General features: G+C 43.3%; 1 non-coding gene across 1 annotated transcript; it reads right to left on the bottom strand.

The window, feature by feature from the left end:
- Positions 1-13,071: 13,071 nt before the first annotated feature.
- On the bottom strand, positions 13,072-13,166 carry trnai-uau (transfer RNA isoleucine (anticodon UAU)). The gene is made up of 2 exons: positions 13,129-13,166; positions 13,072-13,107 (listed from the first exon to the last, which is right to left on the bottom strand). It is a non-coding gene; the product is annotated as a tRNA-Ile (tRNA).
- Between the last annotated feature and the right edge of the window lie 3,329 nt (positions 13,167-16,495).

The following is a 16,495-nucleotide window of genomic DNA, read 5'->3' as shown; positions in this document are numbered from 1 at the left end:
ATCATCTTCACTAAAACGATCTTTGTCTAACAATCCATGTTGGACTATCGCAGCTGATTGAGTGGGACTGTGACTGTATAATGGTGAATACTCTGTGTTGTGGTCACAGCAACACTGATCAAGACAGAGCTTGCTTTATGTCTTAAAGCGGCTGCTGTAACTGATAATGGAATGCAGCAAATAACCAATCTTTACTCCATGAAAATGTGTTTCTTCTTGATGGATGAAAACTATTGTCTCCTTTTACATCATCGCACTTACACATGCCTGTGCTTCAGGCTCCAAAATTCAAACCCACCTCTTCTCTCAGATTATTCCTTCCACTATTAATACTGTCTTCCTTCCATTTCATTTTACTGCAGCTTAGCCGACTGTAACATTCACTTTCATGTTCTTAAAGCCTTTCTGGGTTACCACCGCTGATTCTAGGTTGCACATGCTCCATTCGCATCAATGTTCATTTGGACCTTGAACTCAGTCCATACATTTAGGTCTGAGTGACCGCTCAGCAGACACACACGACAAAAGCAGGACTGGCCTTTGGAAGGACAGAGTCAGAATGCTGATAATATTTCTTTGGGGAATTTTCTGAGACAAGGAATGTGAATTGAGGAACTGGGTTTTGATTTCGTGGCAGTTGGTGTTTTTCTCATGAAATGTGTTCTTTGATGAAGTAATGGAGACATTTGATGAGGGCAGTGGTAATGTGGTTGCTGTTGTGGAGATGGATTTTCAAAAGTCATTTGGTGAAATACCACATAATCAACTTGTTAGAAAAATTAAAGTGATGGAATTAAAGGACCAGTGACAGCCTGGATACATAATTATCTGAGGGATATAAAACAGAGAATAGCGAGAAGAAAAGAGGACTGATTTCCAGGGTGATGGGGAAAAGCTGGATTGTGGGATTAAATTGACTGATCTTCCAAAGAACCGGCACAGGCTCGGCGGGTCGAGAGGCTTCCTTCTGTGCTGTAAAATTCACTGATTCCATCATGTTAATTTTCACATCAAATGGGAGATGTAATGCAATTCAAGGCTGAAAGACAATGATTGCCCAGAATATGTGTAGTCAAAGTCAATTGTTTAAGGCGTTGGACTTGAAAACCGGTGGAGGTTTTCCCACGCAGGTTCAAACCCTGCTCACAGCGAAGTTAGTGTCATTTTCCTCGAGTTGGCTGCTCTATTTGCTTATTGGAAATGTTCAAATGTGTTAACATCAAACAGATATTGTGGAGCTGAACAAAAGGTGTGAAATAAACACAAAAATCAGCATGTTCTCACATTGAACAACTTCTCCTTCAACTCCACTCACTTCCTTCAAGTAAAAGGTGTTGCTATGGGTACCCGCATGGGTCCTACTTATGCCTGTCTTTTTGTGGGATATGTCGAGCATTCTTTGTTCCAGTCCTACTTAGGCCCCCTCCCCCAACTCCTTTTCTGGTGCATTGATGACTGTATCGGTGCCGTTTCCTGCTCCCGCCCCAAACTGGAAAACTTTATTAACTTTACTTCCAATTTCCACCCTTCTCTCACCTTTACATGGTCCATCTCTGACACTTTCCTTCCCTTCCTCGACTTCTCTGTCTCTATCTCTGGGGATAGATTGTCTACTATATCCATTATAAACCCACCGACTCCCACAGCTACCTCTACTACACTTCCTCATACCCTACCTCCTGTAAGGACTCCATTCCATTCTCCCAGTTTCTCCATCTCCGTCGCATCTGCTCTGATGATGCTACCTTCCATGACGGTGCTTCTGATATGACCTCCTTTTTCCTCAACCGAGGATTCCACACCCCCACCCCCACTGTTGTTGTCAGGGTCCTCAACCGTGTCTGGCCCATTTCCCGCACCTCTACCCTCACCCCTTCCCCTCCCTCCCAGAACCGTGACAGGGTTCCCCTTGTCCTCACTTTCCACCCCATAAGCCTCCATATCCAAAGGATCATGCTCCGCCATTTCCGCCACTTCCAGCGTGATGCCACTACCAAATGCATCTTCCCTTCCTTTCCCCTGTCAGCATTCTGAAGGGATCGTTCCCTCTGCGACACCCTGCTCCACTCCTCCATTACCCCTACCACCTCGTCCCCGTCCCATGGGACCTTCCCCTGCAATCGCAGGATGTGTAATACCTGCCCATTTACCTCCTCTCTCCTCACTATCCCAGGCCCCAAACACTCCTTTCAGGTGAAGCAGTGACTTATTTGTACATCTTTCAATGTAGTATACAGTATTCGCTGCTCGCAATGTGGTCTCCTCTACATTGGGGAGACCAAACGCAGACTGGGTGATTGGTTTGCTGAACACCTCCCCTCAGTCCGCAAGCAGGACCCTGAGCTTCCAGTTGCTTGCCATTTCAACACTCCCCCTCCCTGCTGTCATATTCACATCTCTGTCCTGGGATTGCTGCAATCTTCCAGTGAACATCATCTCATTTACCGATTAGGCACACCACAGAATGCCGGATTGAACATTGAGTTCAATCATTTCAGAGCATGAGTGGCCCCCCATTTTACTTTTATTTTTAGTTCTTTTTTCTTTTTTACAACTTTTTTTTAATGTTTATTTCATTCCATCTCAGTTTGTTCAGTTTGCTTACCCACTGTTTTTTTTTTATGTTTGTACTTGCTGCTGTTCAACCTTCAGTCCGTTAACATCCTATTTGTACTAATGCTTTGTCTTTCAACACACCATTAACATATTGCTTGCCTTTACTCCATGATCTTTTGGTCAGCTTTGTGGCCTTGTCCAATCTACACCTTCTCCTTTGTTATCTCTTGCCCCACCCCCGCCTCACTTCATTATAACCTTTGACATTTCTAATATTTTCTAGTTCCGAAGAAGGGTCACTGACCCGAAAAGTTAACTATGCTTCTCTTTCCACTGATGCTGCCAGACCTGCTGAGTGGTTCCAGCATTTCTTGTTTTTATTTCAGATTTCCAGCATCCGCAGTATTTTGCTTTTACAAAAATCAGCCTACTGGAAGTGAAAAAAAGGGAAAAGCAATTGGCGAGCTTCACTGGTGGTCGAATGGTTGAAGTTCAATACACTGAATGCAACGACTTGGGTTCGATTCCTGGTCAGAAAATTGTCAGTTCTTGCTGCCCTGACAACTCACAAACATGATTTCCATTTAAATTGTTTTTTAAAAGCATAAATGGTCAGCACCTCTGGCCTTACTTGTGGAGAGCGTGGGAAACACAATTAAAGGTTCAGATCAGTGATTATGCACCAGAACTGAAGAATTCAGAGATGTGACAGGTCGATGACAGTGCTCGGAAAGTTAAAGGGAACATGTGAAGGGCTGTGACAAATTACAACACAGAGTGATGTACTGATGAAAGAGAGGGTGGGTCAAAGAAATTCTGGGTGGCAGGCAATGGGGCAGCTTTTTCTGCTTGCTGTTCAAACTGCACAAATATCATTCCTGATCAACCAATCACAACTGCTCTGTCAGAGAATCACACTGGACAGAATGAACTCCTTCTGTGCTGTACCTTTCTGTAATTGTATGTTTCCAAACACCACTGCTGCTGCCTTCAAAGTTATTCTACTATCTTACAACACATTGCAGCAAAATACTCTTTCTAAACTTGTGTCCTTGACTTTTGACATTATGACACTAAAGAAATTCAGTGAGACGTTTTCTTGTCATTTCTATCACCAGCTTTGGAAGCAGACCTGCTGAATAACATTTTAAATGGTGCCATCCCTTCACTGCAGCTCAGCTCATCAAAACATTCACTGTTATCATCGGCCTGTTAGACATCTTCCTGAGTTACATCTGCTGAACAACATTAGCTTCTCGCAGCTCCGCTTTCTTCACATTGAAAGCCGGTGAGAAATTATGCACAGTTTGAAATCTAAGCAACGGGTAAAAGATTGGAAGGAGAGTGTGACTGGGGATAATTGCTAATGGGAACAACTCTTGCACATTCCAGTATTCAGTATCTGGAAGAAGCAGGAAGATGAGATCACAGTGCGTGTTTATCCAGTATCTGCAAAATCCATCGCTTCTCAATGTCCTCCATCTTTCATTCCCACTCCCTGCTTTCCAGGTAAAGCTGGGATTCCTGAATCTGGTATGTTCACATGAAGCAACTAATTCACCTGGGAGCTGGAGAAGCAGAAGGATCAGGACGAAAAGCAGTGAAAGAAGAAGAAGGAAATCCCACATGAAACTGGCAGAATTTGATGTGTGTCAGTTGTTTCTATTGATGTATGACGGCAGTGTGTTGCTTTGCACATTTCACAGGAGCTGCATTGATTAGGTTGGTGCGTCTTGGAAATTGAAACTTGTACATCTTCAGCTTTATGCTCTTGTTAACACATTCTGTGCTGTCATTGCCGGAACAAGTCTTTTGTGTTCTAGCTAAACATTCGACTGTTTTAATGAGAAACCAATCTGTGGTAGAAGTGGGCTGAAGTGAAGAAATAGCAAAAGCAGCGTGGAGCAGCTAGCTTGCATTGAGGTCTGGCAGATTCCCTGGTGCTCCAGTGATGAGAATTCGGTGCTTTTTCCACTGCAGACCAGATTACATTCCCGGTCAGGTGGGATTCTGACCTCTGAAGGAGCCTACATTTTTGAGTCCCACCTTTTTTTTAGTAGGAGAATATTTGTTCTGAACTCTCTTAGCTCCTCTTTGAATGCCTCCCACTGCTCTGACATTGATTTACCTGCAAATAGCTGTTTCCAGTCCTCTTTTAACAAATCAAATCTCCGATGAGTAAAAGTGACCTTCTCACATTTAAAATTTTAACTCTTGGTCTATCTGTATCCTTTTCTAACTACGCTAAATCCAGCTGAATTATGATCACTGCCGCTAAAATGCTCTCCCACTGATACCCCTTCCACCTACACAGGGTTTTCCTTAACACTACGTCCAGAACTGCCCCTTCTCTTGCTGGGTTTGCTCAGCATTGGCTAAAAATTCTCCTGAATGCACTGTAAGAATTTTGCTCCATCTATACTTTATGGACTTCAGAATCTTCAGAATTATACATAAATATTGAATCTTAATTTCCACATTGATAAACATTGGATTGAATTTGATGTAGCTATAAAGCAGTGTCTTTGAGCAACACGAAAGGAAATAGGTATTAAATTAAGTTAAAACTACAATTATCTATCACTGTGTAGTGTGAGGGCACTTCATGATGCAATGATCTCTGCTCAAGGCAATTCTTAAAGAGAACATCCCCTCTTGCATTATTTAACTCTGCTAATATTGCCTGTTCTATTTTCAGATAAAGCTGCACCATGAAACATTTTGATGTCTTGAAAATGTGCAACCTCCCTATATAGCAACTGAACCACTGAACTAATAAGAAAATAAACACTACAACCCACACTTGTACACTTGTACATTCCATACAGAAGCATCAGGACAAGTATCGGACTGTTACCAGACCTGGGTTCATCCAGCAGCCCCAGAGGAAGGAATTTTATTCCAGACAATCACTGAGGAGAGAGGAACAAAGAGAGAAAAGGAGAAAGAGAACGACAGAGAGATCAATAGAGTCTGGAGTAGATGCTGAAAGGAACAGATTCACTCCACAATTCCATATTTTACTTCATTGAGATTGACAGACAGAAAGCAAGAAAAGACACAAAGATGTACATTTAAACAGCGCCTTTCACGTCATCAGGATCTCACAAAGCGCTTTACAGTCAATAAAGTACTTTTGAAGTGTGGTTTCTTCTGTAATCTCATGACAGAGAGAGACAGAGAGTTCGACAAAAGTACTGATTCAGCAGATGCCAAAATATGATCTTAAGAATTACATCTCAATATGGAAACTTTATTTCCAGGTCTGTAAAAATCTTAGTGTTTGTTTGATTGCGGTTCAGTAAATGTAAACCTGAAGCAGAGTGAATAAATTCGCCTCTAATCCCTGATGAAATAGGGACAAAGCTTCCCAAATTCTATCAGGTCACCTTCCAGCCTTCTCTATTCTCGAGGTTTTCCTGTTTGTTTTAACCTCTCCGTTCTGGTAAAAGTTGTGAGTGAACGTTTATTTTCCTGTTCACTGTGAGACCTGGCAGCAGTGGAAACAATTCCAAATCTCCTGTTTGAAATTCTTCTTTTTTTGTTTATTAATTCATTATCTCGATGTGTTTATTATCTTAACCACTCGACTATGATTTCTCGTTCTCTATCTGTTTAAATGTTGCTCAGTAAAAATTTCAATCATCATCTGTCTTGCAACACACGAACATTGAATCGCTGAACAGTCTCCGCTCTAGAAAATGCAGAAAGAGACAATCTCGTCTTGTATTATTTTTACCCTGCTATTTTCCTCTGTAACATGTTAAAATAACTCTATACAACTAAAATAAATCAAGTTTATGAAGGTAAAAATCCAGTCACCTCCTCGGGGATTTGAACCACATTGACACACATAGATAGAAACACACAGATTTGTGCACCGAGAGTGAGGGAGGCCTAAAGAGAGACAGACAGCTGGAAAGAAAGTGTCTCCAATTTGGCAAATTTTTGTTCCATTTCTAAACGTAAATTTTGCAATGCAAATGAGAAAATCCAGGAGGGATTGAAAGGTGCAGGATTTTATTACCTGTAATTGATGATTGGTTCTGCAGGGACCTGGTTAAACTTTGAAATAATCAGAAAGGTAGACAGCAGGACACGAGCACTCACACAGAATTCACAACAGATTGTTAAGTTTATCATCTTAACCACTCGGCTACAACTGCATGCAATAAAGCATTATACCTGGTAAATGGAGTTCGGTCATAAAAGCAACAGCAAAGTTAAAAATAAACTCGCCCAACTTGGGTTGAAGTTTAGTAGAAAAGTAACAAGACTGTGGTTGCTGAAAATCTGAAATAAAAGCAGAAAGTGATGGAAATACTCAGCAGGTTCGCCAGCACCTGTGGAGTGAGAAACAGAGTTAATGTTTCAGGTCAGTGATCTTTCAGCAGATCTCGATGTCACCTCTTCTTCTGCCAAAATGTTTGAATCTGTACTCTCTGGATCTTCAATCCTTCAGCCAGTAGAAACAGTTCCTCTTTAATTCTTGGATCGAAACCCATCATTTAAGCATTCGATCAATTCTCCTCTCTCCTTCTCTGCTCGAAGATGAACAACCCCAGCTTCTCCAGTCTATCCACATATCTGGAATCTCACATTCCTGAATTATATTTTCCAGAAGATTGAAGACGTCAAAAGCAAAAACATTTGATGTTTTCAACACGGCTGCTGAAATAGCCAGAATGTCATGAGCTTCGAATCATTTATAGATCATTTAAAGATGACTTCGAAAAAAATCACCTCGTGCTAATTTAAAATAACAGTTTAACATTCTGGTTTTGCTCCCCAGGTTGATTGCAGTGCAATGTTTCCATAAAGTTAGAGTTATCATCTTTCTTGTATTTGAGAACAGTCCCCAGTTCAAAACCACGTTGAAACCTTATCAAAACGTATTCCATGAAATACCAGGAAACCTTGAGTGATAGACATTCGTCAATTCATGTTATCAAATTGCAATATATCACAGATTGTTACATTTGCTTTTCCTCTGTACAGTTCTGTACACTCAAGCTGTTCACAGCGTCTTTCACTCAATTTCCTTTCTACCCCTGTCAGAGCAGAAAGTCACCCTCAACGTTGAACATTACAGCTGATTTCTGTTCAAATTTGTGAGCCATTATTAAATGATCATTCCATGCTACCTCGGTTAATAACAGCAGGTCAAAGCTTTTTGTCGCACATGGAAACAGTTACATCAATTATTCACCCATTCCCAACGCCACAGTCAGTGAGACCAGGACAAGCAGCAATATTCTAAACCCACACTCTCCAATCACCCACTGTCAACAGAAAACAACAAATCAATCAGAGGGTTACTGTACATGCGTGGGACACGGGACACTGCAGCCCCGGCCAAACATCCTCATACTCTGAGCACAATGAATGAGTCACAAGCAATAGTAACAAGTTTCGAAATCGTTCCCATGTAAAATGTGTTCATGTTATTTAAAAGCTGACTGTTCTGTATCTGAAAGTGAGCACCATGGGATTTGTGTTTTTCGTGTTTGTCTGTTAGGTTTGCAATTCAATTTGTGGTGGATATTGAAGAGAATCTCATATCAAAATGAGGACACAACGTAGGTAAACAATAAATCCCAGAACAATTCCTCAGTAAAATGGATTGCAATCTTTGGAAGGCGGTGCAGCTAAAACGTGGAAGATGGGAATGATGTTATTGATGATTGGGTGGAATGTATTGCATCCTTGGGCTTTTGTTGATCAATTTCCTTTTACATCTTGGAACACAAAAAAAGCTGAGGCACCAGGAGGAAACCAACAGTTATCTCACTTCATGAGAGATATGGCAACGCTTCCGTTGGTTGCCCAGTTACCTCAGTCAATAGAACATGAGATTCTTAATTTCATGGTCATGGGTTGGAGCTCCATGTTCACTGTGATTGTTTTAAACTTTGTTGCTGCTTTCACGGGCGAATCCCAGCTCTCCATTCCTCCACCACTGTCACCCGCACTCAAACTGTATCTTTCTCCAGCACGCTGTTGTGAATGTAACAATTCCTGATTTACAAGTGTCCTCCGAATCACTGGACATGTGAGAGACAAGTTTGTAGATGCAGCCTAATGTACAGTAAATGATAATACTTTGAAAGTGGGAAGTTCCAGTGCAGCTTTTGTACAAAACAAAATGAGAATGGTCACTTCCTGGGGGACAAATAGCATCGGATCCACGTCTAAAAGGATTCCAATGACAATGATCGGATTCATTAGATTCAGGGAGAAAAACTCGGAAACTCATCCTGAACGTCATTTACATGCAGATGAGCTGAGGAATGATTGGATAAGGCTGGGTTTGTATTCCTTGGAACAGAGGAAGTTAAGGGGAGATGTAATGGAGGTGTATAAAATTATGAGGGACCTGTTTCTCATAAGACAGGCCAGAATGAGGTTTTCATTGCTGAAGCCACATTTAGCACTGTCAGTAGAAGAAAAACAATCAAGACAGAAATAGAGTCATGATAGGGGTAGCGTGGGAGAAAGAATTCTGAAGTTGAACCAGAAGGTGAGAGTGAAGATTCATCATCACAAGTGGTTGAAGTGGCGACCAGGAAGAGTGGTTGAAGATGTGGTCCTCGTACATAGTTAGTCAAGATGTTTTGTAGTGGAAAAGTTAGGTTTGGACATATCGTTCATTTTTTACCTTCAGAGGTTCGCAAAAAAAAGAAGGAAGTTGGAAAGAATCAAATGTGTCTGATAAATCAGATAGTTTCGTTACGAGTTGAGCACCAATAGTTACTCAAACACAAATCATGCCAGAAACTTGTGCAAGAAAATGTTTGAGTTCAGATCCAAGGCACAGTTAGAGAGACATGTCTGATGAAATGGAAATTTCAAATGTAGCTCAAGGTCAAAATCAGCCTCTGTTGGAGAAACCTCTCCTCAGACTCAGTCCAAGATGGGTCAAGGTCTTTCCACAAGTTCTGGAAATTTGAGTCAGGATAGAAGGTGCCAGAGAAGGTGCCAAGAAATGTGTAAGGTCAGTCCCAGCAATTACAGGCCAGTTGGTTTAACATCAGTAGTGGGTAAGATTTTCGTAACAATAGTCAGGGAAAATATCAATTTACACGTAGAGAGGTTCGAGGTAATTAAAATAACCAGCATGGATTTGTAAAAGACAGATCATGCATGACTAATTTAATTGAATTTTTTATGAAGTAAAGGAGAATTTTGATGAAGGGAGTGTGCTGAATGTTGTTTATATGGATTTTAATAAAATATTTAATAAGGTACCACATTAAAGGCTTGTTAATAAAATTGTGACTCATGGAATAGGACGGTCAGTGTCCAGTTGGATAAAATATTGGCTTAAGGACTGAAAACAACAAGTCAAAGAAAATGGTTGTTTTTCAGACTGGAGGATGTTAGATAGTGATGTTCCCCAAGGGTCAGCGCTGATTTTTGTTCTTCATGTAAATGACGTGAATCCAGGAATAGATAGCACAATTTCAAAATTTGATGATGACACCAAACTTGGAGCTGCAGCAACCAGTGAGCATAATATGAACAGCCTACAACAGGCCATAGATAGGACAGTAGAATGGACAGAATGGTGGCAGATAGAATTTTATCCTCACAAGTGTGAAGTGATGCATTTTGACAGAAGAATTAAGAAGAGGCAATGTAGACGTAATAGCATAGTTCAAAAGAGCGTGCTGGAACAGAGTGACCTGGGAGTGCTGGTGCATAGATCTTTGAAGGTGGCAAGATATACTGAGAGAATAGTTAGTAAAGCATAAGGAATCTTAGGCTTAATAAAAATAAGTACTCAGTGCAATTATGGTGAACCTTTATAAAGCTCTGGTTAGCCACAACTCTGTCCTGTTCTTGTCACCACATTTCAGGAACGATATAGGTAGGGGAGGTCCTTAATGAATCCTTTGCTTCAGTATTCACTTGTGAGAGGGACCTTGTCGTTTGTGAGGACAGCGTGGAACAGGCTGATATGCTCGAACAGGTTGATGTTAAGAAGGAGGATGTGCTGGAAATTTTGAAAGACATGATGATAGATAAGTCCCCGGGGCCATAAGGGATATACCCAAGGTTATTACAGGAAGCGAGGGAAGAATTTGCCTTGCCATTGGCGATGATTCAGTTTAGTTTAGAGATACAGCATTGAAACAGGCCCTTCGGCCCATCGAGTCTGTGCCGACCATCAACCACTCATTTATACTAAGCCTACACTAATCCCATATTCCTACCACATCCCCACCTGTCCCTATATTTCCCTATCACCTACCTATACTAGGGGCAATTTATAATGGCCAATTAACCTATCAACCTGCAAATCTTTGGCATGTGGGAGGAAACCGGAGCACCCGGAGGAAACCCACGCAGACACAGGGAGAACTTTGACGATCTTTGCGTCCTCACTGTCCACTGGAGTGGTACCAGATGATTGGAGGGTGGCAAATGTTATTCCCTTGTTCAAGAAAGGGAATAGGGATAACCCTGGGAATTACAGACCAGTCAGTCTTACCTTGGTGGTGGGCAAATTATTGGAGAGGATTCTGAGAGACAGGATTTATGATTATTTGTAAAAGCATAATTTGATTAGAGACAGTCAGCATGGCTTTGTGAGGGGCAGGTCATGCCTCACAAGCCTTATTGAATTCTTTGAGGATGTGACAAAACACATTGATGAAGGAAGAGCAGTGGATGTAGTGTATATGGATTTTAGCACGGCGTTTGAAAGGGTTCCCCATGGTAGGCTCATTCAGAAAGTAAGGAGGCATGGGATACAGGGAAATTTGGCTGTCTGGATAAAGAATTGGCTGCCCCATAGAAGACAGAGTGTGGTAGTAGGTGGAAAGTATTCAGCCTGGAGCTCGGTGACCAGTGGTGTTCTGCAGGGATCTGTTCTGAGACTTCTGCTCTTTGTGATTTTTATAAATGACTTGGATGAGGAAGTGGAAGGTTGGGTTAGTAATTTTGCCAATGACACAAAGGTTGCTGGAGTTGTGGATAGTGTGGAAGGCTGTTGTAGGTTGCAACGGGACATTGACAGGATGCAGAGCTGGGCTGAGAAGTGGCAGATGGAGTTCAACCTGGAAAAGTGTGAAGTGATTCATTTTGGAAGGTCGAATTTGAATGCAGAATACAGGCTTGAAGACAGGATTCTTGGCAGTGTGGAGGAACAGAGGGATCTTGGGGTCCATGTCCATAGATCCCTCAAAGGTGCCACCCAAGTTGATAGGTTTGTTAAGAAGGCATATGATGTGTTGGCTTTCATTAACAGGGGGATTGAGTTTAAGAGCAGCGAGGTTCTGCTGCAACTCTACAAAGCCCTGGTTGGACCACGCTTGGAATATTGTGTTCAGTTCTGGTCGCCTCATTATAAGAAGGATGTGGAAGCTTTAGAGAGTTTGCAGAGGAGATTTCCCAGGATGCTGCCTGGACTGGAGGGCATGTCTCATGCAGAAAGGTTGAGGGAGCTCGGGCTTTTCTCATTGGAGCGAAGAATGATGAGAGGTGACTTGTTAGAGGTGCATAAGATGATGAGAAGCATAGATAGAGTGGATAGCCAGAGACTTTTTCCCAGGGCAGAAAGGGCTATCACCAGGGGGCATAATTTTAAGGTGACAGGAGGAAGGTTTGGAGGAGATGTCAGAGGTAGGTTCTTTACACGGAGAGTGGTGGGTGCGTGGAATGCACTGCCAGCGGTGGTAGTAGAAGGAGATACATTAGGGACATTGAAGCAACTCTTGGATAGGCACATGGATGATAGTAGAATGAAGGGTATGTAGGTAATTTGATCTTCGAGTAGGTAAAAGTGTGGGCACAACATCGTGGGCTGAAGGGCCTGTACTGAGCTGTACTGTTCTATGTACTATGTTCGATGATATGAGGGTCCTTGAGAGGGTTCAGAGGAGATTTAGCAGAAGGGTTCCAGGGACGGAGCATTTTAGTTACAAGGTTAGGTTCGCATCCGCAGTATTTTGCTTTTATTTTAGGTTGGCAGAGCTGGGGTTATTCTCCTTAGAACAAAAGAGATTGAGGGGAGATTTAATAGAAGTGTACCAGATTATGACAGGCTTGGATAAGTTAGACAAGGAAACATTGTTCCCATTAACAGACTGCACAAGGAGTAGCGACCACAAATTGCCAGTTCTGTGGAAAAAAAGGATGTGGGGGAGTATGAGGAAGCACTGTTTTTATATTTCAAGTGATAATGACCTGGAACTCGCTGCCCACAAGAGTGGTGGAAGCAGAAATGATCAATGCCTTCAGGAGGAATTCTGAGAAAAGCAGACTTGCAGGGCTATGGGCATCAAGCCTGACTGCGTTGCTCTGTGCAGAGATGGCATGGACCGAGTTGTCTCCTTCTCTGCTGGAAATAACTATGAAGTTTTGCAGTGCTCTCACCACATGTGGCTCCTGTTCCTTTGATGTCACATCACAGTTTTATTATTCTCCTTCTTCTGGCCAGTTCAGACGAACGAATGACTGCTCTCCACACAGGACAGCTGTTGCTCATTGCTCCCCATGTCTAAAATTCTGTGCTCCAGATGAGGCTCGAACTCACAACCTCGGCATAGCTCATTAATTGCACTGCTGTATAAGTACCACGCGCTTACCGATTGCGCCACAGGAGCCACATTGCTCGACACGTAGTATGGGGAATTACAGGCAAGTTAGCCGAACATCAGTCGTCTGGAAAATGTCCGAATCTATCAGAAAGGAAGTATTAACAAGCACTGGGAAAATCATTCTCTGATCAAACGAAGTCAACATGTTTTTACCGAATGGAAATCTTGATTGACAGATTTATTCCAGAATTCTGAGGATGTAACTGAAAGGACAGGAATGTAGTATAATTGGATTTCCAAAAGGCATTCGGTAAGATACCATCGAAGATTAATACACTAGATAAAGGCTCATGGAATTGAAGTAATATATTAAAATGCAAGGAGGACTTGGATGTTAACAGACAGAAAACAACAAGTAGGGATAAATGGAGCATTTTCAAGATATCAGACTGCAACTCGTGGAGTGCCTCAAGGATCAGTGCTGGGGCCAAAGCTTTGTCCAAGACCGAGTGTGTGGTGGAAGCGGATTCGGTCCTGGGTTGAAGAGAAGATTGGTCCTTATCATCATTGATGCCAGCCTCGAGAGAATTCCATTAAATCCACGTGCTATCAAGAGACGGGTGAAAGCACTGAAGATGGAAAACACGATGGGCCCTGACACAATTCCAACTGTCATACTGAAGATCTGTGCTCTCGAACCAGCTGTGGCCTGAGAGAAGCTGTTTAAGTACAATTGCAAAAAGCACATCTTCCTGACAATGCGCAATTTGCCCAGCTATGTCCCATCTACAAGAATGGGGAAAAGTCCAATCCGCCCATTAACTACCCCATCAGTCTACTCACAATCATCAGCAAAGTTGTGGAAGGTATCGTTGACAGTGCTATCAATAAACATTTACTCAGTAACACATCGTTGACCGATGCTCAGTTTGGGTTCCACCATGGGCACTCAATTCCAGACTTCATTACAACCTTGACCAAACATGGAAAATAGAGCTGTATTCAAGAGGTGACAGTGACTGAAATTGACATCAAGATAACATTAGACCTAGTATGGGATCAAGGAGCCCGAGCTAAACTGGAGGCAATGGGAAAGAGGGGGAAAATGCTCCACGAGATGACGTCTGACCTAACACAAAGGTATGTCCCAGGGGGCGTGTTTGCTCGAGTGGTTGGGGAGGATTGAACTAAAATGGCAGGGGGATTGGAAACTTTGCAAGGAGTCAGAGGAAGGGGGATCAAGGACAAGAACAAAAGACATTAAGGGGAATAAGAAAAGTGATAGGCAGAGAAATCAAGGGCGTGAATCAAACAGGGCCACAGTGAAAAATAGTGGGAAGGAGACAAGCAACGTAAAAAAGACAAGCCTTAAGGCTTTGTGACTTAACGTGTGGAGTATTAACGATCTTCTTCTTTGGCCTCCTTGTCTTGGGAGACAATGGGTAAGCACCTGGAGGTGGTTAGTGGTTTGTGGAACAGCGCCTGGAGTGGCGAATGAGGCCAATTCGAGAGTGACAGACTCTTCCACACGTACTGCAGATAAAATTGGTTGTCGGGGCTGTTACGTAGTTGGCTCTCCCCTTGCACTTCTGACTTTTTTCCTGCCAACTGCTAAGTCTCTTTGACTCGCCACACGTTAGCCCCGCCTTTATGGCTGCCCACCAGCTCTGGAGATCACTGACAACTGACTCGCACGACTTGTGATCCATGTCACAGGACTTCATGTCGCGTCTGCAGACGTGTTTAAAGCGGAGACATGGACGGTTGGTGGGTCTACCAGTGACGAGCTCACTGTACAATGTGTCCTTGTGGATCCTGCCATCTTCCATGCAGCTCACATGGCCAAGCCATCTCAAGTGCCACTGACTCAGTAGGGTGCATAAGTTGGGGATGTTGGCCGCCTCGAGGACTTCTGTGTTAGAGATACGATCCAGCCACTTGAAGCCACGGATTCTCCGGAGGCAGCGATGATGGAATGAATTGAAACTTCGCTCTTGGCTGACATACGTTGTCCAGGCCTCGTTGCTGTCGAGCAAGGTACTGAGGATACAGGCTTGATACACTTAGAACTTTGTGTTCCGTGTCAGTGCGCCATTTTCCCACACTCTCTTGGCCTGTCTGGACATAGCAGTGGAAGCCTTTCCCATGCGCTTGTTGATTTGTGCATCGAGAGACAGGTTACTGGTGATAGTTGAGCCCAGGCAGCTGAACTCTTGAACCACTTCCAGAGCGTGGTCGCCAATATTGATGGATGGAACATTTCTGACGTCCTGTCCCAAGATGTTCGTTTTCTTGAGGCTGATGGTTAGGCCAAATTCGTTGCAGGCAGCCGAAAACCTGTCGATGATACTCTGCAGACACTCTCCAGTGTGAGATGTTAATGCAGCATCGTCAGCAAAGAGGAGTTCCCTGATGAGTACTTTCCGAACTTTGGTCTTCGCTCTTAGACGGGAAAGGTTGAACAACCTGCCCCCTGATCTTGTGTGGAGGAAAATTCCTTCTTCTGAAGACTTGAACACATGTGAGAGCAGCAGAGAGAAGAAGATCCCAAACAGTGTTGGTGCGAGAACACAGCCCTGTTTCACGCCACTCAGGATAGGAAAGGGGTCTGATGAGGCACTGCTATGCTGAATTGTGCCTTTCATATTGTCATGGAATGAGGTGATGATACTTAGTAGCTTTGGTGGACATCCGATCTTTTCTCGTAGTCTGAAGAGACCACGTCTGCTGACGAGGTCAAAGGCTTTGGTGAGATCAATGAAAGCAACGCAGAGGGGCATCTGTTCACAGCCTTTCTCCTGCAGCTGACAACGGGAGAACAGCATATCAATGGTCAATCACTCTGCTCGAAAGCCACACTGTGCCTCAGGGTAGACATGCTCGGCCAGCTTCTGGAGCCTGTTTGAAGGGACTCGAGCGAAGACGTTTCCCACTATGCTGAGCAGGGATATTCGATGGTAGTTGTTGCAGACACTGCATTCACCTTTGTTCTTACAGAGGGTGATGATATTGGCATCGCGCATGTCCTGTGGTACTGCTCCCTCGTCCCAGCACAGGCAAAGCATTTCATCGAGTGCTGAGAGTATAGCAGGCTTAGCACTCTTGATTATTTCAGGGGCAATGCCATCCTTCCCAGGGGCTTTTCCACTGGCTAGAGAATCAATGGCATCAGTTCCGATTTTGTTGGATGTACGTCCAGCTCATCCATGACTGGCAGAGACTGGGCTGCATTGAGGGCGGTCTGAGTGACAACATTTTCCCTGGAGTGTAGTTCTAGGTAGCGCTCCACCCAGAGGTCCATTTGCTTGCGTTGGTCAGTGGTTGTGTCCCCTGATTTAGATTTGAGGTGGCGATCTTCTTGATGGTTGATCTTCTTGAAGCTCGCTTAATGCCAT

The sequence above is a fragment of the Heterodontus francisci genome, chromosome 34 (genome assembly GCF_036365525.1).
Source record: "Heterodontus francisci isolate sHetFra1 chromosome 34, sHetFra1.hap1, whole genome shotgun sequence".
Taxonomy (NCBI): domain Eukaryota; kingdom Metazoa; phylum Chordata; class Chondrichthyes; order Heterodontiformes; family Heterodontidae; genus Heterodontus; species Heterodontus francisci.
Note: the sequence above shows the minus strand (reverse complement) of the source record. Positions and strands in the feature narration are given on the sequence as shown.